The following is a 24,173-nucleotide window of genomic DNA, read 5'->3' as shown; positions in this document are numbered from 1 at the left end:
ACTGGATTTTTTTTCTTTTTTGGACCATTCTCTGTAAACCCTAGAGATGGTTGTGCGTGAAAATCCCAGTAGATCAGCAGTTTCTGAAATACTCAGACCAGCCCTTCTGGCACCAACAACCATGCCACGTTCAAAGGCACTCAAATCACCTTTCTTCCCCATACTGATGCTCGGTTTGAACTGCAGGAGATTGTCTTGACCATGTCTACATGCCTAAATGCACTGAGTTGCCGCCATGTGATTGGCTGATTAGAAATTAAGTGTTAAGAAGTTGGACAGGTGTACCTAATAAAGTGGCCGGTGAGTGTATATAGGTTCAGCAAATTGAGGCCCGCTGTAAACTAGAAAGCAGAACGATACAAAAGGGGTCTGAGCGGTCAGCAAAAAACCCTAATCAAAAAACCATCCTGAGATTACAAGAACCCATGTGCCAACTCATGGCACATGGGGAGAACCTCAGTCCACTAGAGCTACCAGCTAGCATAGAGACATAATAAGCAAGCTGGACAAAAAACCAAACAACTGAAAATCAGCACTTAGCTTATCCTGAAAGATCTGGGAGCAGGTAGGCAGGAACCAAACAGAGCACATCTGAATACATTGATAGCCGGCAAGGGAATGACAGAAAGGCCAGGTAAAATAGGAAACACCCAGCCTCTGATGGACAGGTGGAAACCAAAGGCCGCAACCCACCAAAGTCACCCAGTACCAGCAGTAACCACCAGAGGGAGCCCACAAACAGAAACCACAACAGTACCCCCCCTTGAGGAGGGGTCACCGAACCCTCACGAGAACCCCCAGGGCGATCAGGGTGAGCTCTATGGAAGGCGCGGACCAAATCAGTCGCATGAACATCGGAGGCGACCACCCAGGAATTATCCTCCTGACCATAACCCTTCCACTTAACCAAATACTGGAGTTTGCGTCTGGAAACACGAGAATCCAAGATCTTCTCAACAACATACTCCAATTCTCCCTCCACCAGCACCGGAGCAGGAGGCTCAACCGAAGGAACAACGGGCACCTCATACCTCCGCAACAACGACCGATGGAACACATTATGAATAGCAAACGATGCTGGGAGATCCAAACGAAAAGATACAGGGTTAAGAATCTCCGAGATCCTATAAGGACCGATGAACCGAGGCTTGAACTTAGGAGAAGAGACCTTCATAGGGACAAAACGAGAAGACAACCACACCAAATCCCCAACAAGAAGTCGGGGACCCACGCGGCGACGGCGATTAGCAAACTGCTGAGTCTTCTCCTGAGATAACTTCAAATTGTCCACCACCTGATTCCAAATCTGATGTAGCCTGTCCACCACCACGTCCACTCCAGGACAATCCGAAGACTCCACCTGACCAGAGGAAAAACGAGGATGAAACCCCGAATTACAAAAAAAAGGAGAGACCAACGTGGCAGAACTAGCCCGATTATTAAGAGCAAATTCGGCCAGTGGCAAAAAAGCAACCCAGTCATCTTGATCAGCAGAAACAAAACACCTCAAATAAGTTTCCAAGGTCTGATTAGTTCGCTCCGTCTGGCCATTCGTCTGAGGATGGAATGCAGACGAGAAAGACAAATCAATGCCCATCTTGGCACAAAACGTCCGCCAAAATCTAGACACAAACTGGGATCCCCTGTCAGAAACGATATTCTCCGGAATCCCATGCAAACGAACCACGTTCTGAAAAAATAAAGGGACCAACTCAGAGGAGGAAGGCAACTTAGGCAAGGGCACCAAATGAACCATCTTAGAAAAGCGGTCACACACCACCCAGATAACGGACATTTTCTGTGAAACCGGGAGATCAGAAATAAAATCCATGGAAATGTGCGTCCAAGGCCTCTTCGGGATGGGCAAGGATAACAACTACCCACTGGCCCGAGAACAGCAAGGCTTAGCTCGAGCACACACTTCACAAGACTGCACAAAGGTACGCACATCCCTAGACAAGGAAGGCCACCAAAAAGACCTGGCCACCAAGTCTCTAGTACCAAATATTCCAGGATGACCAGCCAACACAGAAGAATGGACCTCGGAGATGACTCTACTGGTCCAATCATCCGGAACAAACAGTCTTTCTGGTGGACAACGATCCGGTTTATCCACCTGAAACTCCTGCAATGCACGTCGCAAGTCTGGGGATACGGCGGACAATATTACCCCATCCCTAAGGATACCAGTAGGCCCAGAGTCTCCAGGAGAGTCAGGCACAAAACTCCTGGAAAGAGCATCTGCCTTCACATTCTTTGAACCTGGCAGGTATGAAACCACGAAATTGAAACGAGAAAAAAACAACGACCAACGAGCCTGTCTAGGATTCAAACGCCTGGCAGACTCAAGGTAAATGAGATTCTTGTGATCAGTCAAGACCACCACACGATGTTTAGCACCCTCAAGCCAATGACGCCACTCCTCAAATGCCCACTTCATGGCCAAAAGCTCCCGATTACCCACATCATAATTGCGCTCGGCGGGCGAGAATTTTCTAGAGAAGAATGCACATGGCTTCATCACCGAGCCATTAGAACTTCTCTGTGACAAAACCGCCCCCGCTCCAATCTCGGAAGCATCAACCTCAACCTGAAAAGGAAGTGAAACATCTGGTTGACACAACACAGGAGCAGAAGAAAACCGGCGCTTAAGTTCCTGAAAGGCCTCCACGGCCGCAGGAGACCAATCAGCAACATCAGCACCCTTTTTAGTCAAATCAGTCAAAGGTTTAACAATACTGGAAAAATTAGCAATGAACCGACGATAAAAATTAGCAAACCCCAAGAACTTCTGAAGGCTCTTAACAGATGTAGGTTGTGTCCAGTCACAAATCGCCTGAACCTTGACGGGATCCATCTCAATAGTAGAAGGAGAAAAAATGTACCCCAAAAAAGAAATCTTCTGGACTCCGAAGAGACACTTTGAGCCCTTCACAAACAGAGAATTGGCCCGCAGAACCTGAAACACCTTCCTGACCTGTAAAACATGAGACTCCCAGTCATCAGAAAACACCAAAATATCATCCAAATACACAATCATAAACTTATCCAGATATTCACGGAAAATATTGTGCATAAAGGACTGAAAGACTGACGGAGCATTGGAGAGTCCAAAAGGCATTACCAAATACTCAAAATGGCCCTCAGGCGTATTAAATGCGGTTTTCCACTCGTCACCCTGTTTTATCCGCACCAGATTATACGCACCGCGAAGATCTATCTTAGTGAACCACCTAGCCCCCTTAATGCGAGCAAACAAATCAGTCAATAATGGCAGTGGATACTGATATTTGACTGTAATCTTATTCAGAAGGCGATAATCTATACAAGGCCTCAGGGAACCATCTTTTTTTGCCACGAAAAAAAAACCTGCTCCCAGAGGGGACGAAGATGGACGAATATGTCCCTTTTCCAAGGACTCCTTAATATAATTCCGCATAGCAGTATGCTCTGGCAGTGACAGATTAAATAAACGACCCTTAGGGAACTTACTGCCAGGAATCAATTCTATAGCACAGTCACAATCTCTATGAGGAGGGAGCGAATTGAGCTTAGGCTCCTCAAAAACATCCCTATAGTCAGACAAAAACGCAGGGATCTCAGAAGGAGTAGATGAAGCGATTGAAATCGGAGGTGCATAATCATGAACCCCCTGACATCCCCAGCTTAACACAGACATTGTTTTCCAGTCCAGGACAGGATTATGAGTTTGTAACCATGGCAGACCAAGCACTAGTACATCATGTAAATTATACAGTACAAGGAAGCGAATCACCTCCTGATGAACGGGAGTCATGCGCATGGTCACTTGTGTCCAATACTGCGGCTTATTCATAGCCAATGGTGTAGAGTCAATTCCCTTCAGAGGGATAGGCACTTCCAGAGGCTCCAGACTAAAACCGCAGCGTTTAGCAAATGACCAATCCATAAGACTCAGGGCAGCGCCTGAATCCACATAGGCATCGACGGAAATGGAAGACAGTGAAAAAATCAGAGTCACAGACAAAATGAACTTAGGCTGCAGAGTACCAATGGCAAAAGATTTATCAACCCTTTTTGTGCGTTTAGAGCATGCTGATATAACATGAGCTGAATCACCACAATAAAAACACAATCCATTTTTCCGCCTATAATTTTGCCGTTCACTTCTGGACTGAATTCTATCACATTGCATAGTCTCAGGTGCCTGTTCAGAAGACACCGCCAACTGGTGCACGGGTTTGCGCTCCCGTAAACGCCGATCAATCTGAATGGCCATAGCCATCGACTCATTCAGACCTGTAGGCGTAGGGAACCCCACCATAATATCCTTAATGGCCTCGGAAAGACCATTTCTGAAGTTAGCAGCCAGGGCGCACTCATTCCACTGAGTAAGCACCGACCATTTCCGAAATTTTTGACAATATATTTCCGCTTCATCATGCCCCTGAGAGAGGGCTAATAAAGCCTTTTCAGCCTGAATCTCCAGGTTGGGTTCCTCATAGAGCAATCCCAATGCCAGAAAAAACGCATCCACATTGAGCAATGCAGGATCCCCTGGTGCCAATGCAAATGCCCAATTCTGAGGGTCGCCCCGCAGGAAAGATATTACAATCTTGACCTGTTGAGCAGGGTCTCCAGAGGAGCGAGATTTTAAAGAAAGAAACAATTTACAATTGTTCCTGAAATTCAGGAAGGTAGATCTATCTCCAGAAAAGAACTCTGGAATAGGAATTCTAGGTTCAGACATGGGAGTGTGAACAACAAAATCCTGTATGTTTTGAACTTTTGCCGCGAGATTACTCAGGCTGGAAGCCAAACTCTGGACATCCATGTTAAACAGCTAATATCAGAGCCATTCAAGGGTTAAGAGGAGGTAAGAAGCAGCTAGACAGCAATTAAGGGCTAGGCAGCAAAACTCTGAAAGAAAAAAAAAAAAAAAATTTCCCTTAAACACTTCTTTTTCTCCCGCTTCAGCCCAAACAATTAACACTTTGTGGGCCGGCTATTCTGTCATGAATCCCAATGGCTAGGGATAGCAAGGGACAAGCAAAGTAATACAAAATATCGGACGAGCTCTAGGGTGATGGAACCTGGGCTGACCGCTGCCCTACGCCTGACAAACGCAACTAGAGATAGCCAGGGAGCGTGCCTACGTTGGTTCTAGACGCCACACACCAGCCTAAGAGCTAACTAGTACTGCAGAGAAAATAAGACCTCACTTGCCTCCAGAGGAATGAACCCCAAAAGGTATAGTTGCCCCCCACATGTATTGACGGTGAAATGAAAGGAAGGCACACACATAGAGATGATATATATAGGTTCAGCAAATTGAGGCCCGCTGTAAACTAGAAAGCAGAACGATACAAAAGGGGTCTGAGCGGTCAGCAAAAAACCCTAATCAAAAAACCATCCTGAGATTACAAGAACCCATGTGCCAACTCATGGCACATGGGGAGAACCTCAGTCCACTAGAGCTACCAGCTAGCATAGAGACATAATAAGCAAGCTGGACAAAAAACCAAACAACTGAAAATCAGCACTTAGCTTATCCTGAAAGATCTGGGAGCAGGTAGGCAGGAACCAAACAGAGCACATCTGAATACATTGATAGCCGGCAAGGGAATGACAGAAAGGCCAGGTAAAATAGGAAACACCCAGCCTCTGATGGACAGGTGGAAACCAAAGGCCGCAACCCACCAAAGTCACCCAGTACCAGCAGTAACCACCAGAGGGAGCCCACAAACAGAATCCACAACAATCTCCTCCCTCATTTCGGTCTATCGGCCTAGCCGACCACTGCGCACTGCAAACGGCTTTCGACTAACCTCTGCACTAATCCGTACCTCCCACTCCCAACTCCAAGACTTCTCCCATGCTGCGCCAATCCTCTGGAATGTTCTACCCCAAGATATTAGGACCATCCACAATTTGCATAGTTTTAGGCGCTCGCTCAAAGCACATTTGTTCAGAGCGGCCTACCACATTAACTAATCAAACTAATCAAAGTCATTTTATGTTTGTGTGTGTGTGTGTGTAGCCCATTCACTATCTCCATCTATCTCCCACCCCCTGAAGATGGCTGGACCATCACTGTAAATACATCATTGTAAATACACACCTGTACTTTGTATCTCCCCACCTCATTGTAGATTGTAAGCTTTCATGAACAGGGGCGGCTTATTTTGCTTTATTATTGTATTGTTAACATTGTTACTAGTGTTGAGCATTCCGATACTGCAAGTACCGGGTATCGGCCGATACTTGCTGTATCGGAATTCCGATACCGAGATCCGATATTTTTGTGATATCGGGTATCGGTATCGAAACAACATTAATGTAAAAATGTGTAAAAGAGAGAATTAAAATAAAAAATATTGCTATACTCACCTCTCCGACGCAGCCTGCACCTTACCGAGGGAAGCGGCAGCGTTCTTTGTTTAAAATTTGCGCTTTTCTTTCCTTTACGTGAGTCCCGGCTTGTGATTGGTTGCGTGCCGCCCATGTGACCGGGACGCAACCAATCACAGCAAGCCGTGACGTAATTTCAGGTCCTTCAGGATTTTAAAATTACGTTCCGGCGTTGTGATTGGTTGCGTCGCAGTCACATGGGCGACGCAACCAATCACAGCAAGCCGTGACGTAATTTCAGGTCCTTAAGGATTTTAAAATTACGTCCCGGCTTTGTGATTGGTTGCGTCGCAGTCACATGGGAGACGCAACCAATCACAAGCCGTGACGTCACGGGAGGCTGGACACGCGCGCATTTTAAAATGGGCGCGTGTCCAGCCTCCCGTGATGTCCCGGCTTGTGATTGGTTGCGCCGCGATCAACCAATCACAAGCCGGGAGGCTGGACACGCGCGCATTTTAAAATTTTAAAATGCGCGCGTGTCCAGCCTCCCGGCTTGTGATTGGTTGACCGCGGCGCAACCAATCACAAGCCGGGACGTCACGGGAGGCTGGACACGCGCCCATTTTAAAATTTTAAAATGCGCGCGTGTCCAGCCTCCCGGCTTGTGATTGGTTGATCGCGGCGCAACCAATCACAAGCCGGGACGTCACGGGAGGCTGGACACGCGCCCATTTTAAAAAGCGCGCGTGTCCAGCCTCCCGTGACGTCACGGCTTGTGATTGGTTAATGGCGGCCATGTTGCCGGGACGCGGACCAATCACAGCAAGCCGTGACGTAATTTCGTCACAGCTTGCTGTGATTGGTCCGCGTCCCGGCAACATGGCGCCGTGACCAATCATAAGCCGGGACGTCACTGGAGGCTGGACACGCGCGCTTTTTAAAAAGCGCGCGTGTCCAGCCTCCCGTGACGTCACGGCTTGTGATTGGTTAATGGCGGCCATGTTGCCGGGACGTGGACCAATCACAGCAAGCCGTGACGTAATTTCGTCACGGCTTGCTGTGATTGGTCCGCGTCCCGGCAACATGGCCGCCCTGACCAATCACAAGCCGGGACTTCACGTAACCAAGTAAAAGCGCGAATTTTAAACAAACAACGCTGCCGGTTCCCTCGCTGAGGTCCAGGCTGCGTCGGAGAGGTGAGTATAGCGATATTTTTTATTTTAATTCTTTCTTTTACACATTTATATGGATCCCAGGGCCTGAAGGAGAGTTTCCTCTCCTTCAGACCCTGGGAACCATCAGGAATACCGTCCGATACTTGAGTCCCATTGACTTGTATTGGTATCGGGTATCGGTATCGGATTGGATCCGATACTTTGCCGGTATCGGCCGATACTTTCCGATACCGATACTTTCAAGTATCGGACGGTATCGCTCAACACTAATTGTTACCTAAGACTGTTGTGTTTGAAACTGTTAAACTGTAAAGCGCTGCGGAATATGTTGGCGCTATATAAATAAAGATTATTATTATTATTAATTGATGCAAAAGGAGCCACGACCAAGTATTGAGTGCATTTACTGAATATACATTTCAGTAGGCCAACATTTTGGATTTTAAAATTACTTTTTCAAGCTGGTGTTATAAAGAATTCTAATTTACTGAGATGAGGACTTTTGGGTTCTCATTGGCTGTAAGCAATAATCATCGACATTAACAGAAATAAACACTTGAAATACATCACTCTGTTTGTAATTACTCTATGTAATATACGAATTTCACTTTTTCTATTGAAGAACTGAAATGAATTAAATTTTTGATGATATTCTTATTTTATGATATGCACCTGTATATACATACAGCTCTGGCAAAAAGTAAGAGACCACCACATCAAAACCCTGTCATGGGCAGCCCAATCTCCAGACCTAAACCCCATTGAAAACTTCTGGAATGTAATCAAGAAGATGATGGATAGTCACAAGCCATCAAACAAAGAAGAATTGCTTACATTTTAGAACCAGAAGCAGTGTGAAAGACAGGATGGAAAGCATGCCAAGACGCATGAAAGCTGTGATTAAAAATCATGGTTATTCCACAAAATATTGATTTCTGAACTCTTCATGAGTTAAAACATTAGTACTGTTGTTTCTAAATGATTATTAACTTGTTTTCTTTGCATTATTGGAGGTCTGAAAGCACTGTTTTTTTTAAATTTTGACCATTTTTCTGTGTCAGAAAAAAATAAAACATTTTATTGCTTAAATGAACAATTTACATTTTGCTCAAAAATATACCTATAAAGAGAAAAATCAGACAAATTGAATATTTTGCCGTGGTCTCTTAACTTTTTTCAGAGCTGTATATACATTGCTCAAAAAAAATAAAGGGAACACTAAAATCCCACATTCTAGATATCACTGAATGAAATATTCCAGTTGTAAATCTTTATTCATTACATAGTGGAATAAGTTGAGAACAACAAAACCTAAAAATGATCAACGTAAATCACAACTAATATCCCACGGAGGTCTGGAGTTGGAATGATGCTTAAAATCAAAGTGGAAAATAAAGTTACAGGCTGATCCAACTTCACTGGAAATGCCTCAAGACAAGGAAATGATGGGGAGCCCCCGCCAGGACCCTCGGGGGATTCGGGCCGAGTACGGTCATCGTTAAGGGGGTAGTCACGGTGGCAGCGGCACAATCTGTGGCCCTGGGCATCCAAATTAAATGGAAGGTCTTTAAAGGGGTTAGTAGAAATAAGAATGTTCGTGACGACACCTGTGGTATTCCGTCAGGGGTGACCGACACTGCTTAAAGGGGTCCTCTGGGGAGTGATGGCACTGCAACAAGGATGGTATGGCTTCCCACAGGTGAAGCTGGGTCCCCAGGGCTCCCGGTGTATTTCGCAAGGATGGTGTGGTGCCAGAAATAATCGGAGGACACAAGGTTGCAGTCTCTTTACCTGTTTACTGGTGATTCACGGCCACAGTCCAGGGTACCGGTAACAGGTGTTGGTGAGGTCCGGTCGGCCTGGAAGTGATTATGGATCCCCCTTTCCAGGTGAGGATGTAAGCCTTCCTTCTTGTGCTGTAAGGCGAGTCCCTTGCTGCGTAAGGCTCCACACAAGGTCCTCTCTTTCCCTGTCCTAAGACAGTACCCACATGGTAGGTAACGCGAGCCTTTTTACATGTGTCTCTCAGATGACTCTGGGCTCTGTATGTTGCTGTACCTTTGTGTGTGGATGCAGACAGACGACCTGAAGTCTTCTGCCCTCTGGTTCTGCTATGGGACATACAGTTCCACACTGCCTCGGGCTCCCGGTGCCCGGTCCTGCGCTCCAGCATGGAAGGTGCTCAGTCGCAGCTCCCTTCCAGCTCCTTAATTCTCCTGTGCTTTTTCCCTCTGGCATGTTCTACAGATGCAACACTGTCTGCTTCTCCTCTATGGCCTGGAGCTGCAGTACCACTTGGCTGCACAGCCCCAGCTCCTCTGCTCACTCTATTCTCCAACTGTTTGCTACAGACTTCCTTCCCCTCTGGTCTCTCTAGACCAACTCCCTAACTCCTCCTCTCAGCCAGAATATACATATGGGGAAGCTCCCCTGAAAGTGGGTTCAGAGCTCCCCCTTCTGGCCTGGAATCAGAACATGTTGCATGTATGTACCACCTGTTAAAGGGATCCTCCTCACTTCCAGGCATGGCATCAACTTCCCCGAAAGGAAGGCAACACCACTGTAACAACTGGCTTCCTGGGGTGTTACAGATGCTCAGTAGTGTGTGTGGCCTCCACGTGCTTGTATGACCTCCCTACAACACTTGGGCATGCTCCTAATGAGGCGGCGGATGGTCTCCTGAGGGATCTCCACCCAGACCTGGACTAAAGCATCCGCCAACTCCTGGAAGTCTGTGGTGCAACGTGACGTTGGTGGATGGTGCGAGACATGATGTCCCAGATGTGTTCAATCGGATTCAGGTCTGGGGAATGGGCAGGCCAGTCCATATCTTCAATGCCTTCATCTTGCAGGAACTGCTGACACACTCCAGCCACATGAGGTCTGGCAGTGTCCTGAATTAGGAGGAACCCAAACCAGGGCCATCTGCACCAGCAAATGGTCTCACAAGGGGTCTTAGGATCTCATCACAGTACCTAATGGCAGTCAGGCTACCTCTGGCGAGCACATGAAGGGCTGTGCGGCCCTCCAAAAAAATGCCACCCTACACCACTACTGACCCACTGCCAAACCGGTCATGTTGAAGGATGTTGCAGGCAGCAGATTGCCTTGCACGGCATCTCCAGACTCTGTCACATCTGTCACATGTGCTCAGTGTGAACCTGCTTTTATCTGTGAAGAGCACAGGGCGTCAATGGCAAATTTGCCAATCCTGGTGTTCTGTGGCAAATGCCAAGTATCCTGCATGGTGTTGGGCTGTGAGCACAACCCCATCTATGGACATCAGGCACTAAGACCATCCTCATGGAGTCAGTTTCTAACCATTTGTTCAGACACATACACATTTGTGGCCTGCTGGAGGTCATTTTGCAGGGCTCTGGCAGTGTTCCTCTTGTTCCTCCTTGCACAAAGGCTGAGGTAGCGGTCCTGCTGCTGGGTTGTTGCCCTCCTATGACCCCCTCCATGTCTCCTGGCATACTGGCCAGTCTCCTGGTAGCGCTTCCAGCCTCTGGACACTACGCTGACAGACACAGCAAACCTGCTTGCCACAGCTCGCATTGATGTGCCATCCTGGATGAGCTGCACTACCTGAGCCACTTGTGTGGGTTGTAGAGTCCATCTCATGCTACCACGAGTGTTAAAGAACAACCAACATTCAAAAGTGACCAAAACATCAGCCAGAAAGCATTGGTACTGAGATGTGGTCTGTGGTCCCCACCTGCAGAACCACTCCTTTATTGAGTATGTCTTAAAAATTGCCAATAATTTCCATCTGTTGTCTATTCCATTTGCACAACAGCATGTGAAATTGATTGATAATGTGCACTTTTTTCTCCAGAGACAGCACCACCCTGATCCAAGGTTGTTTTTGGTACTACAGCACAGACCCAATCATATCAATGGGGCTGAACTATAATTCCAAACCATTTTACTGTTAAAGGGGTGGTTCAGAACTTATATCATAATCTAATCTCTTTTCTAATATGCATTGATTAAAAATTCCCTACTGTTTCTTCACTACTTTATCAAACTGTTTTTTATTTACTACTTCCTGTTTGAGGATGCTTCATTTGAGAATCCCAGTGCATAGGCTAGTCCTTGCTCTACTGAGCATGCGCTGATTGTCAATTCTGATGTACGCTCATTACATCTTCCAGATGTGCCTTTTCTGGGGTGGCTGGGGGCAGATGTTTGTAGCCAGGGGGGGCCAATAACCATGGACCCTCTCCTGGCTATTAATATCTGCCCTCAGTCACTGGCAATTCTGGCGGAGAAAATTGCGCGGGAGCCCACGCCAATTTTTTCCGCCATTTAACCCTTTATTTCAGCAGCTACAGCGCTGAAATTTTGCACATACACACTACTAACATTAGTAGTGTGGAATATGCAAAAAAAAAGGGGGATATGAGATGGTTTACTGTATGTAATCATGTCTCATATCCTGTCGGGTTTGTGCAGGAGAAATGAAAAGCCGGCAATTGAATTACCGGCTGTTCACAGATATCGCGCTGAATGAAATCTAAATACAGAATATATATATATGTGTCTCAATGACATATATATATATATACTGTATATATGTTTTAATGAACATTTGAGCACATAAATCCATTAGATGTCGGTTTTGCAAGCCTGCGCGAAAATCTCGCAGTACGGATGCCATACGGATTACATACGGAGGATGCCATGCGCAAAATACGCTGACACACCCTGACTACGGATCACTATTTTGGGAACATTTCACCGTATTTCGGCCGTATTACGGCCGTAAAATACGGACCGTATTGTCTTACGCCGAGTGTGACGCCGGCCTTAGGGGGGAGGGTTTGAGAGAGAGAGAGAGAGAGAGAGATCCGGGAGAGAGAGAGAAGATTGTGCCTGACTGCAAAAAACTGATTTGTGAAGGTAGCCTTAGACTTTCCTTGTAGAAAAAAGCTGTAAAAAACTTAATAAATCAGTCACACATTTTTCTATGAATTATGAAAATGTTGGCGGGGTATGAGGAATAATTGCAAGGTTACCCCTCTCATCAGTTTCCTGTGATATCAGAGTGTGAGCCTTTGGCCATGTTCACACTATCAGTATTTGGTCAGTATTTTACCTCAGTATTTGTAAGCTAAAAGAGTGGGTGAAGAATACAGAAGTGGTGCATATGTTTCTATTATACTTTTCCTCTGATTGCCCCACTCCTGGTTTTGTTTTACAAATACTGAGGTAAAATACTGACCAAATACTGACAGTGTGATTGCGGCCTGTCAGAGGAAATAAGACTGAGCTCTAATGTAGAGCAAGAGTCTGTGAATACAGATGACTGAGCTTTCAATATGGAAAAGGTCGTTTTCTAAATCAGTGATCCTTATAATTACTGGGATAAGTTCACACAGAGTTTTTCAAAACAGGAAATAATCTGGCATGTTTTTGCAGTGTAACTGACAGTAGAAATCCGAGGCCAATCCTCAAATTTCTCTCATGGATTCGCAGTCAACTGTATGTGTCAACATGCGGAGTTACCCCATACAATTGGGTAATCTGCTTGTGTCTACCATCAGCTTCCAGACTGAATCCTCATGGTAACCACTTCAATAAGGTTAGGGCTACATAGTGACCTTATCTACAACATCTGTCACATGACTAAGGTTCACTCGGTCCAACCTCGTCGGATTTTTTGCGACTTGCTTGTCGCAGTAACGTCAGGGTCACAAAGCGAAACCCATTCACTTATATTGCGCTGTGATGTAGCAGCGGAATCGAGCAAACCTTGATCGCTCAACAAGCGCCGTGGCCAAAGTCGCCGTGCAGCCCTGGAATGAGGAACATGTCACTTAGGCTACTTTCACACTAGCGTTGTGCACTGCACGTCGCAATGCGTCGTGGATAAAAACGCATCCTGCAAAGTTGCCCGCAGGATGCGTTTTTTCTCCATAGACTTTTATTAGCGACGCATTGCGACGCAGTGCCACACGTCGCAACCGCCGCCACAAAAAAAAGTTACATGTAACTTTTTTTGTGCATCGAGACTGCCATTTTCGACCGCGCATGCGCTCCTGAAACTCCGCCCCCCTCCTCCCCGGACCTTGCAATGGGGCAGCGGAAGCGTCCTTAGGCTACATTTCCACTGGCGAGGAAAACGGACGAGTGCAATCCGATAAAAAATCGGATTGCACTCGGACCAATGTTATTCAATAGGTGTCTTTTCATTTGCGATTTTTTTCTCGGCCGAAATCGGACTGAGAAAAAAATCGCAGCCTGCTGCGATTTGCTGCGAGTCTCGGACGAGACTCGCCAATGCAAGTCAATGGGTGCGAGAAAAAAAACGGACGGAATACGGACCATCCGTATTCCGTCCATTTTTTACGGATACATCACCATTCTGTGGCCTAGAACACTGTCCATGGTCCTGTAAATGACTGTAGAAAAATAGTTGCAGAGAAATAAAACGGATTGCATACGGATGTCATACGGATGTAAAACGGATGGTGCGATTAAAAATCGCATTGCACTCGCATTACACTCGCATGAGAATCGCATACGCTACATCCCTTTTTTCGGTCCAGATTACGGACCGATTTGTCTCTCGGCAGTGGAAATGTACCCTTAGACTGCTTCCGCTGCCCACGTCAGGCATTTTTTGCACAGTATGCGTCGGTACGTCGGGCCGACGCAGCACGACGGCCCCGTACCGACGCTAGTGTGAAAGCAGCCTTAGGCCCCTTTCACACATCAGTTTTTGCCATCGGTCACAATCCGTTGGCTTGACAGATCGACGGATCCGTCGCGGATTGTGAAAAACTGATGCGACGGATCCGTCTTTTGGATGGATCCGACTAGCGGATCTGGCTAATTGGATCGTAGCATGCTCAGTTAAAAGAAACAGAATCCATCACCGGATTCCATCATTTGACGGATCCGGCGACATAGGCTTCCATTCTAGCAAACGACAGATGGCGACAGAACCGTCGCTGTCCGTTTTTTCGACGTACACAAAAAACATTACTTTGTCCGTTGTCTCCGGCCGCTGGACAAACAATTTTTGACGGATCCGGTGAACGACGGATGAAACGTGAGGCCATCCATCGCAATCCGTCGTTAATACAAGTCTATGAGAAAAAACGGATCTGGCGGCATCAGTCGCCGGATCCGTTTATTTCAAAATTTGACAGATTGCGACTGATGGCAAAAAACTGATGTGTGAAAGGGGCCTTATTGAATGGTTTTTCACATTTACAGCACAAAATGTTGAAATTTTACAATGCCAATTTCCCATTGAAATGGAGGACGTTTTCTGGGTGGTTTTGGTTTTACATGCATTTTGGCAAAGAATCTGACTCCAAATCTGTATAATAAATAAAAAGACATAAAAATGCTATGACCTTTATGTGTTTTAGATCCTTTTGTGGCTTTTTATTTCAAATATGCTTTTCCTGTCCTATAGACAGAGAAGTCAATGAGAAAAATGTCTCTTTAAGGGTGTAGTCAAATGCAGAACGTAATTTTTGGTACAAACTCCTTGTACACAATCAGCAAGATTAATGACACCCCCTATGAGCACTCATTCACACATCCATGTGCAAGCACATAGGTAAAAATATAGTACTGGTGTCATCAGTATTTTGGATCACTGTGTCATCAGTGCTTGGTCTATGGGTCCATTTAAAAAAAAGCAGGACATAACAGTAAAGTGCTTTACAGATATTTAAATACTTTGCGAATATTTTCTGCCACGAGATGCGGTACATACAGTACAGATCAAAAGTTTGGACACACCTTCTCATTTAAAGATTTTTCTGTATTTTCATTACTATGAAAATTGTACATTTACACTGAAGGCATCAAAACTATGAATTAACACATGTGGAATTATATACTTAACAAAAAAGTGTGAAACAACTGAAATCAAGTCTTATATTCTAGGTTCTTCAAAGTAGCCACCTTTTGCTTTGATGACTGCTTTGCACACTCTTGGCATTCTCTTGATGAGCTGCTGTGCTATATTATTCCCATACAGAGCTGACTGCAGTGCTGAGCTTACCCGCAGCCCTATATACAGGTCATGCAATGATGCTTCTGAGGGAACATTATAGCATATAATATACATACAAATACATATTCATTTATTATGAGGGTATGCGCCAATGGGATATGGATGCTGTGGATGATATGAACATGGACAGGAGGATATGACAAGTGGACTGTGCAGCCCGGGATAAAGTTACCAGCTTTGTGGTACATAGAGAGGCATTCATAGAGGAGAACCAGAAATTAAAATCTAGAATTCAAAATAGGGACAGACGATATGGAAGAAAAAGTGGAGGCAGAGACAGAAAGAAGGCAGCAGAAGGTGAGAAGAGAAAGAGGCGTAGGGAACAGATGGAGGGATAGAGGGAAGGGACAGGGTGCACACATAGTGCCATTAAGCAGAATGGTAGTTTAGGGTACAATATCTCCTCCTTACCCTTCATGAATGGATTCCTGCATCCCACACCCTGTGCAAGCAGAGAGCAGCCGCCTGTTCTGTCACAAGCAAAGTGTATCCCAAGAGCAGAATCCACCCCTTCACTGCCAGGGATCTGTGCACTCCGTGTGCCCCCTCCAACCTCATAATCAAATTCAGACCACAACCTCATTAACACCTCCACTGCTGTATGGCACATCTGACATGCCACTGACGCACATTTCTTAACTCCCTTTTCTTCTGAAACATCCTAAATATCATCTCAGGCTTTGAATGTGCACTAAAAATATCACCGATACATCACAGACAGCTAAAAGAAATGGCAGAAATCAACCCCCTCATTGCCAGGAGATAAGCTGTCCACTTAGGAAGTTTATAGAAGGGCACAAGTCTTCTTAATTCATCTTGTCTCAGGTCTAGCTGTTTGGACCACAGTGAGGCAAAAGAAGCCATCTGTTCTTATCACAATTTGGAATAATCTTGGAAAGTAACTACAGTACAGCGGGCACTTGGCACAACAACACTAGAAGCCCCAAGAAGCCATTCACTCTCCAAGAATCTATTCACTCTTCAAGAAGCCATTCGCACCCCAAGAAGCCATTCTCACCCCAAGAAGCCATTCTCACCCCAAGAAGCCATTCACTCTCCACTCCAAGAAGCCATTCTCTCCTATTCATTCCCCACCAAGCAAACTACATCTCACACCCTCTTTAAGACAGAGCATAACTTTACTATCCCCTAAAATCCTTGATCCCACCATCCTCATTCTAGATCACCTCCCAGAAACCGTGCATCATTACAAAAAGTCTCAAGATGGCTTGTGTACCTACCGCAGTAGTGACCAGAGCTGAGCTGAAGGGTTAACCATGGTGGAAGTACGGATACAGTGCACTAAAATCCAGAGAACAGATGCTAAAGGACACATAATACAATGCTGGATCACCTATGTCATGAAGGTCTACTAGATCTAGAGGTATTCAGCAGGTGACAGGACAGGACAGGGTTACGATCAAGGAGGTCCCCTTCTAGAATCCGGCAGGAGGGTGGGGAGAGCTCAGATCCACAGCCAATAAGATAGTAAGGAGTGGTTAAGAACTTAGCTTCTTATGGTGACTGAGGCATGAATAAGTCCTGTGTGTATCGGTATTCCACTATTCATTAACCATGAAAAGGCCACATGATTATTAGTCCAATGTGTACGATAACAAGAACGCCTAATTATAATCAGCCGGTGGAGATTAAATGAAAAAAGGATTAATGGAATTGTGCAAAACCTTACAAGGAATTACGGTAAACCGGGCCAAACTGACCATTCAGATATTAAGGCTGTGACCAAGGTCGTATGGCTCTCAAGGTCAGATACACTAAAGGTTAAGTGCGACGTAAGCAAATAAATAATGAAAAATATAAACCACACTTGAAGGAATTATATTAGCCTGGCTCAAGTGTATTATACATGTAGCGGTTAATAAGGGTTCCACCTCCATTATTAGACCACGCATGTTGCTACAGACTGCGAGAACACAGTATAAGTACAAAGACATAAGGCAATAATCATTATAATAGGGCAGAATTAGATTTTTAACATATTTATATTTATCCTCCAGATGTCTCTGCAGTTTCTTTCTGATCTCAATATATGTTTCGTATTCTTCTTATAGTTCATTAGACGTGGCACTTTGGGGGGTCCTGGATACTGGGCACAGTGCAGCAGACGGGCACTAAACCTTGGTAAATATTATTTTAGAATTCAGAAGGGCCATTTTTTTCTATAACCCTGTAAAGACATCAATAGTGACATCTGCAGGACAATGGTAGGTACTGGTTTCTATTTAATTCCCCAAAGTATTTCAACCATTTTTCCCTGTCTGTTATCCAAGAAGTATCGTTTCTCCTTGCAGAGATCGACATGCTAAGCATGCCGAGATGAGGAGACTTAAAGCCGCAATGCTTCTCTGGGTAAAATGCTATTTATGCAAATAATATGCTCAGGAGGATATAGTGGGACATGTGAGAATGGAGAGAGGTGATATCATACAGTTCTTATCCAGAGAAGCTCCACTAAATATTATCTCTGCTTATACACTCCTTAACATTGAAATTGCCGCACCAAGAAGAAAAAGTCGTGACGTTATGGAAATCACAGGATGGATAGACATGTTAATGATAAGTAAATAATGAAAAAATGGAAACATTTTCGAAACATCTCAATTTTTTTAGTGTCAAGTATGGGCATCAGCGCGCAGAAATAGAGGTGCTTATCGCAAAATTAGAATATCATCAAAAAGATAATTTATTTCAGTTCTTCATTACAAAAAGTGAAGCTCATATATTAGAGTCATTACAAACAGAGAGATCTATTTCAAGTGTTTATTTCTGTCAATGTTGATGATTATGGCTTACAGCCAATGAAAACCCAAAAGTCATTATCTCAGTAAATTAGAATAATTAACAAAAAAGACATGCAAAGGCTTCTTAACTGTTTAATAAGGTCCCTTAGTCTGTTTCAGTAGGCTCCACAATCATGGGGAAGACTGCTGTAAGGATTCCGGACTTCCCTTGTTCCTGTTCGCCCTGATCCAAGATGGAGTCTTGGATCTCACCCTGTCATGGAACTTCCTGTCTGTCCTGATTAATTAAGTGCAGCGCCCCAGAGTCCTGGTCGTTGCAGTACTGTCGCTCCGCCACTAAGGGGAGTGATGGTACGTCTGATTGCACTAAAGGAGTTCACCTGACCAGGTATCACAGTCACACATTACACTTCACACTCCAGCCTCCAGGGGGAGCAAAGGGTTCTATGTATTAGGCCACTCCTCACAATCTGGTAAAACTGGGGGCTGGATAGGAAGTTAGAGAGAAGCTGACTGGGTTTTGCCCAGGTAACATCTAGTGAGAGAAGAGGTTGCTTGGGAAGATTCAGGGGGGTCCCTGTCAGGGGTGGGATCCTGACAGAGGCCTAGCGAAAGGACAGATCATTACGGAGCAGCTCCTGCACTTCATTGCGGCGGCATCTTAAGAAAGGACACGAAGCGAAGTATATTGTGGAGAAGTGAGAAACGAGATCACAGCACAAAGGCGATAGAACCAGTAGGAGTCGTGCCCCGAGATCGGCAACATCCTACTGAGGAGCGTAGCCGGTGGCCGGAACGCCGAGGAAGTATTGGGCTCTACGCATTACTTCAAACCAACGGCAGGGCAGTTAATTTTAGGTTGCCTGTCTCACCTTAATCACCTAATGAAGACAACGGAGGCAACTGTGGGAGAGGGGCGTCTCTAGGGTCCCAGAATAACTCCAGGCCTACTCCATCATACGGGTGCGTCCTATCTATATCATCTGGGGGACGGAGAGAAAGAACAGAAACACACACGACAGTTGTGAGGACTATCCCGTGGTGCTCAGCAGGGAAGTACTACAACACCCAGGCGCTAGTAGGTAGGCTACTGATTTCTACCTGCAAAGGGAACTATGGATGTGCCTTCGGACCGGCCGGTCTCAGCCAGCCCTGTTAGCAGTGCTCTGGATTGAGGATCCTGAAGCCTTCAGTAAAGAGACTGCAACCCTGTGTCCTCGTTATTTACTGCAACCTACACTACCACCTACATCTTTTCCGTCAGGAAATCCGCTCCCAGACACCAAGTGCAATGACTCCCATTCCTCCCTGCATCTCCCCTGGCTCACTCTCCACATTCGATCCCATCACAGAAGAAGAAGTCTCCAAGCTCCTCTCCTCTTCTCGTCCGACTACATGCACCACCGACCCCATTCCCTCACACCTCCTCCAGTCTCTCTCTCCAGTCGTCACAACTCACCTAACTACAATCTTTAATCTCTCCCTCTCCTCTGGCATTTTCCCCTCCTCCTTCAAACACTCTATCATTACTCCATTACTAAAAAAACCCACCCTTGACCCATCATGCGCAAACAACTACAGACCGGTCTCCAATCTACCCTTCATCTCAAAACTCCTGGAGCGCCTAGTCTACTCCCGCCTTACCCGTTACCTCTCCACTCATTCCCTCCTAGACCCTTCACAGTCCAGGTTCCGCCCCCTACATTCAACAGAAACTGCACTCATCAAGGTGACCAATGACCTTCTGACAGCAAAATGTAACGGTGACCACTCTCTGCTCATTCTCCTCGATCTTTCTGCAGCTTTCGACACTGTTGACCACCCTCTCCTACTCTCTAGGCTCCAGTCACTAGGCATTAAGGACACTGCTCTCTCCTGGTTCTCTATCTATCTTTCTGACCGCTCCTTCAGTGTTCTGTTCTCCGGCTCCACTTCATCTCCTCTTCCTCTCACTGTCGGGGTACCTCAGGGCTCAGTCCTTGGCCCCCTTCTCTTCTCCCTCTACATGGCCCCAATTGGACAGACCATCAGCAGATTTGGCTTTCAGTACCATCTTTACGCTGATGACACACAACTATACACGTCAGCCCCTGACCTTACCCCCGCTGTACTACAGAACGCCACTGACTGTCTGTCTGCAGTCTCTAACATCATGTCCGCTCTCTATCTGAAGCTCAACCTCTCCAAAACTGAACTTCTTCTGCTCCCGCCTTCTACTAACCTCCCTAAATCTGACATTTCCCTCTCCGTGGGTGGCACCATAATAACACCTAGGCAGCAGGCACGCTGTCTGGGTGTCATGTTTGACTCCGATCTCTCCTTCACCTCCCACATACAATCTCTTGCCCGCTCGTGCCGCTTACACCTAAAGAACATCTCTAGAATCCGCCCTTTTCTCACCATGGAGACAACAAAAACTCTCACTGTCGCCCTAATCCACTCCCGCCTGGACTACTGCAACTCTCTTTTAATTGGCCTCCCCCTCACGCGACTTTCCCCTCTCCAGTCTATCCTTAATGCAGCAGCCAGGGTCGTCCATCTGGCTAATCGTTACTCGGACGTGTCCGCTCTTCGCCAGTCATTACACTGGCTGCCCATTCATTACAGGATACAATTCAAAGTACTTGTTCTCACCCACAAAGCTCTCCACAGTGCGGCACCCCCTTACATCTCCTCCCTCATTTCTGTCTATTGGCCTAGCCGACCGCTGCGCTCTGCAAATGACTTTCGACTAACCTCTGCACTAATCCGTACCTCCCACTCCCGACTCCAAGACTTCTCCCGTGCTTCGCCAATCCTCTGGAATGCTCTACCCCAAGATATTAGGACCATCCACAACTTGCATAGCTTTAGGCGCTCACTCAAAACTCATTTGTTCAGAGCGGGCCTATCACGTTCCCTAATCAGTCATTTTATGTTTGTGTGTGTGTGTGTGTGTGTGTGTGTGTGTGTGTGTGTGTGTGTGTGTGTGCAGCCCATTCACTATCTCATCTACCCCCCACCCCCTGAAGATGGCTGGACCATCATTGTAAATACATCATTGTAAATACACACCTGTACTTTGTATCTCCCCCACCTCATTGTAGATTGTAAGCTCTCACGAGCAGGGTCGTCTTATTTTGCTTTATTGCTGTATTGTTAACATTGTTACCTATGATTGTTGTTTGAAACTGTTAAACTGTAAAGCGCTGCGGAATATGTTGGCGCTATATAAATAAAGATTATTATTATTATTATTATTATTATTTATTGGGCGCCCCTTAGCAGGACCATGGACTGGGTCAGGCCACCGTGACATCCTCAGAACCGAGAGACCCGGTACCGAGTACCCCGCTGTCCTGCGTTTGGGGGCCGCTCCATAAGTCCGAGTCATGTGGTGTTCTGTGCTTGAGTATTTTGTGCTGCTGGCTCCTGAGCTTCTGCCTGTGTTCTGGGGAACTCCCTGCTTCAGCTGCTCACTACTTGCAGTCTTCCTCACCCCTTTGAGCTGCATCTCACCTCTGGAACTGCTGCGACTGGCAGCATACCTGTGGAAGGATTTCCCTTGTTTGCTAAGCTTTTCCCAGTGTTGTGCCTCTTTGCACAACCACACCAGGTGAGCAAGATTCTAGTGTTGCTTTTCTCACCAAGAGAGTTTTGTACTCATCTACTACGCTTAGATAGCGCTCTCCCTCTTTTTCCCTTCATCCTCTTTCACCAGGACTTCATGCTCAATGCACCACCTGCATATTATTGAACTTCCACAAACAAGTGCTGTGCGCACGTGGGATCAAGTTTTGCTGGATTTCCTCGTTAAGTACTGTGTGCATTTCTACTTCACTTCTGCTGGATTCCCTAGTTTAAGTACTGTGTGCATTTCCACTAATAACCTACTGGACTTTCTTGTCAAGTGTCTTGTTTGCCCCCTCGTCGTATCCTTGCTGGACTGGTTCATATTAGCGGTCGCGTCCCGCAATCCACTGTGCTGTGATTTACTATATTGTGCTGAGCATCTCGTTACAATTGCAGGAATATCTGTGTTAGTTCTGTTTGCTTTCCTGTTTACCATATTGTGCTGAGCACATCGTTACAATTGCAGGAATATCTGTGTTAGTTTTGTTTGCATTTCTGTTTTGTTTAAATACATCTATTACTGCAGCTTTGCTCTCAGACTGGTTTTATCCCACGCTATCAGATTCCTTAGTACCTATATATTGTTACAACTGCTGACTTGACAGATGTCCAGAAGGCAGTCATTGACACACTCCACAAGGAGGGTAAGCCACAAAAGGTCATTGCTAAAGAAAATGGCTGTTCAGAGTGCTGTATCCAAGCATATTAATGGAAAGTCGAGTGGAAGGAGAAAGTGTGGTAGAAAAAGGTGCACAAGCAAGCGGGATAACCGCAGCCTTCAAAGAATTGTTAAGAAAAGGCCATACTAAATTTTGGGGAGATTCACAAGGAGTGGACTGCTGCTGGAGTCATTGCTTCAAGAGCCACCACACACAGAGGTATCCAGGACATGGGCTACGGAGTGTCACATTCCTTGTGTCAAGCCACTCATGACCAATAGACAACACCAGAAGTGTCTTACCTGGGCCAAGGATAAAAAGAACTGGACTGTTGTCAGTGGTCCAAGGTGTTATTTCAAATGAAAGTAAATTTTGCATTTAATTTAAAGATCCCAGTGTCTGGAGGAAGAGTGGAGAGACAGACAATCCAAGCTGCTTGAGGTCTAGTTTGAAGTTTCTACAATCAATGATGGTTTGGGGAGCCATGTCATCTGCTGGTGTAGGTCCATTGTGTTTTAACAAGACCAAAGTCAGCACACCAAGAAATTTTAGAGCCCTCCAAGCACCTGTGCTTGTACGTACATGCTTTGACATGTAATTAATGGTTGTTTGGGGAATGATCTACCACGTTGAATGCACTTGGGCACACAAGTCATCAAGATCCACTGCTGGCAGCTCTCTTTGTAATTGCCAATAGATGAGGGCCCAAATGTGATTGATGGGAGACCAGTTTGGAGTTGCTGCAGGGCAAGGTAGCACGTTTCTGCCACGCAGACTGCTTACGATAGCACCAGCAACATGCACCCTGGCATCTTCATGTTGAAAAATGGCTCCTGGGACACTGGAGAAATAACTGTATCACTGATTCCAACACCAAATCCATGTAACTCTGACCTGTTACAGTACCAGAATGAAGACTACATGGGTCCGGTTACTGTACATTTTGCCATCCCATGTCATAATCCTGAAAGTAGGACCAATGAGACTGGTATGACAACCCAGCACATACCGTCAACGCAGAAGCAAAAAACTCACATAATGTCAGAGTGCGAGTACGCAAACTGATTCCCCTGTCCTGTCTGCAGCGGCAGGATCGCACACAGCAGTGCAGAGGGAGATGAGAGCTTGTCCTGACCTTGCAGGAGCAGAGTGCACACAGTTTCAGATTGCACGCTCATCTCCTTCTCCAGTAAGCAGTGGATGCCTTCTGCTGTATGGTCCTCTGTGTCCTGGGTGCAGCATCCGCTGCAGACTGGCTAGGGGATCAGAGGACACACACACACACACTGACATCATTTGAGCCTTCGCCACTTTCAATGACAGTATGAACAGGACTGTCGCACAATACATACTCCCGGGGTCATGGTGAAGGGTGGCATAGTGTACAGTAGCCGGACCCCTCTAGTGTGAGCTCTCGGTTCCTGAGTCACTACATGCAGGGCTGAGTAATCAATACAGGTAGGCTATCAATCATAATTGGGGGAGTGGAGGATAGTCATTGAGACAGTGGAATGGTGCACCAAGCACTTGGCCAAGCCAAGGTGCACTGAAGCCCTCTCATTTAAATATGTAATAAAACTGTTTTTACATA

General features: G+C 46.0%; 1 protein-coding gene across 5 annotated transcripts in view; it reads right to left on the bottom strand.

Moving 5' to 3' along the window:
- ZNF385A (zinc finger protein 385A) overlaps window positions 1-24,173 on the bottom strand; it is a 240,422-nt gene that overhangs the window by 64,148 nt on the left and 152,101 nt on the right. The window contains exon 1 of one of the 5 annotated variants that reach the window (XM_077297926.1): window positions 16,791-17,000. The exons of 3 other annotated variants lie outside the window; for them this stretch is intronic. The gene's annotated coding sequence lies outside the window, so the exon portion shown is untranslated. Of the gene's footprint in view, window positions 1-15,960; window positions 16,096-16,790; window positions 17,001-24,173 lie in introns of those variants that run through there. One more of the 5 variants, XM_077297927.1, reaches the window with a different exon arrangement.

This window comes from Ranitomeya variabilis, chromosome 3 (assembly GCF_051348905.1).
Source record: "Ranitomeya variabilis isolate aRanVar5 chromosome 3, aRanVar5.hap1, whole genome shotgun sequence".
Taxonomy (NCBI): domain Eukaryota; kingdom Metazoa; phylum Chordata; class Amphibia; order Anura; family Dendrobatidae; genus Ranitomeya; species Ranitomeya variabilis.
The sequence above is the reverse complement of the archived record's forward strand: the minus strand, read 5'-3'. Positions and strand labels throughout refer to the sequence as shown.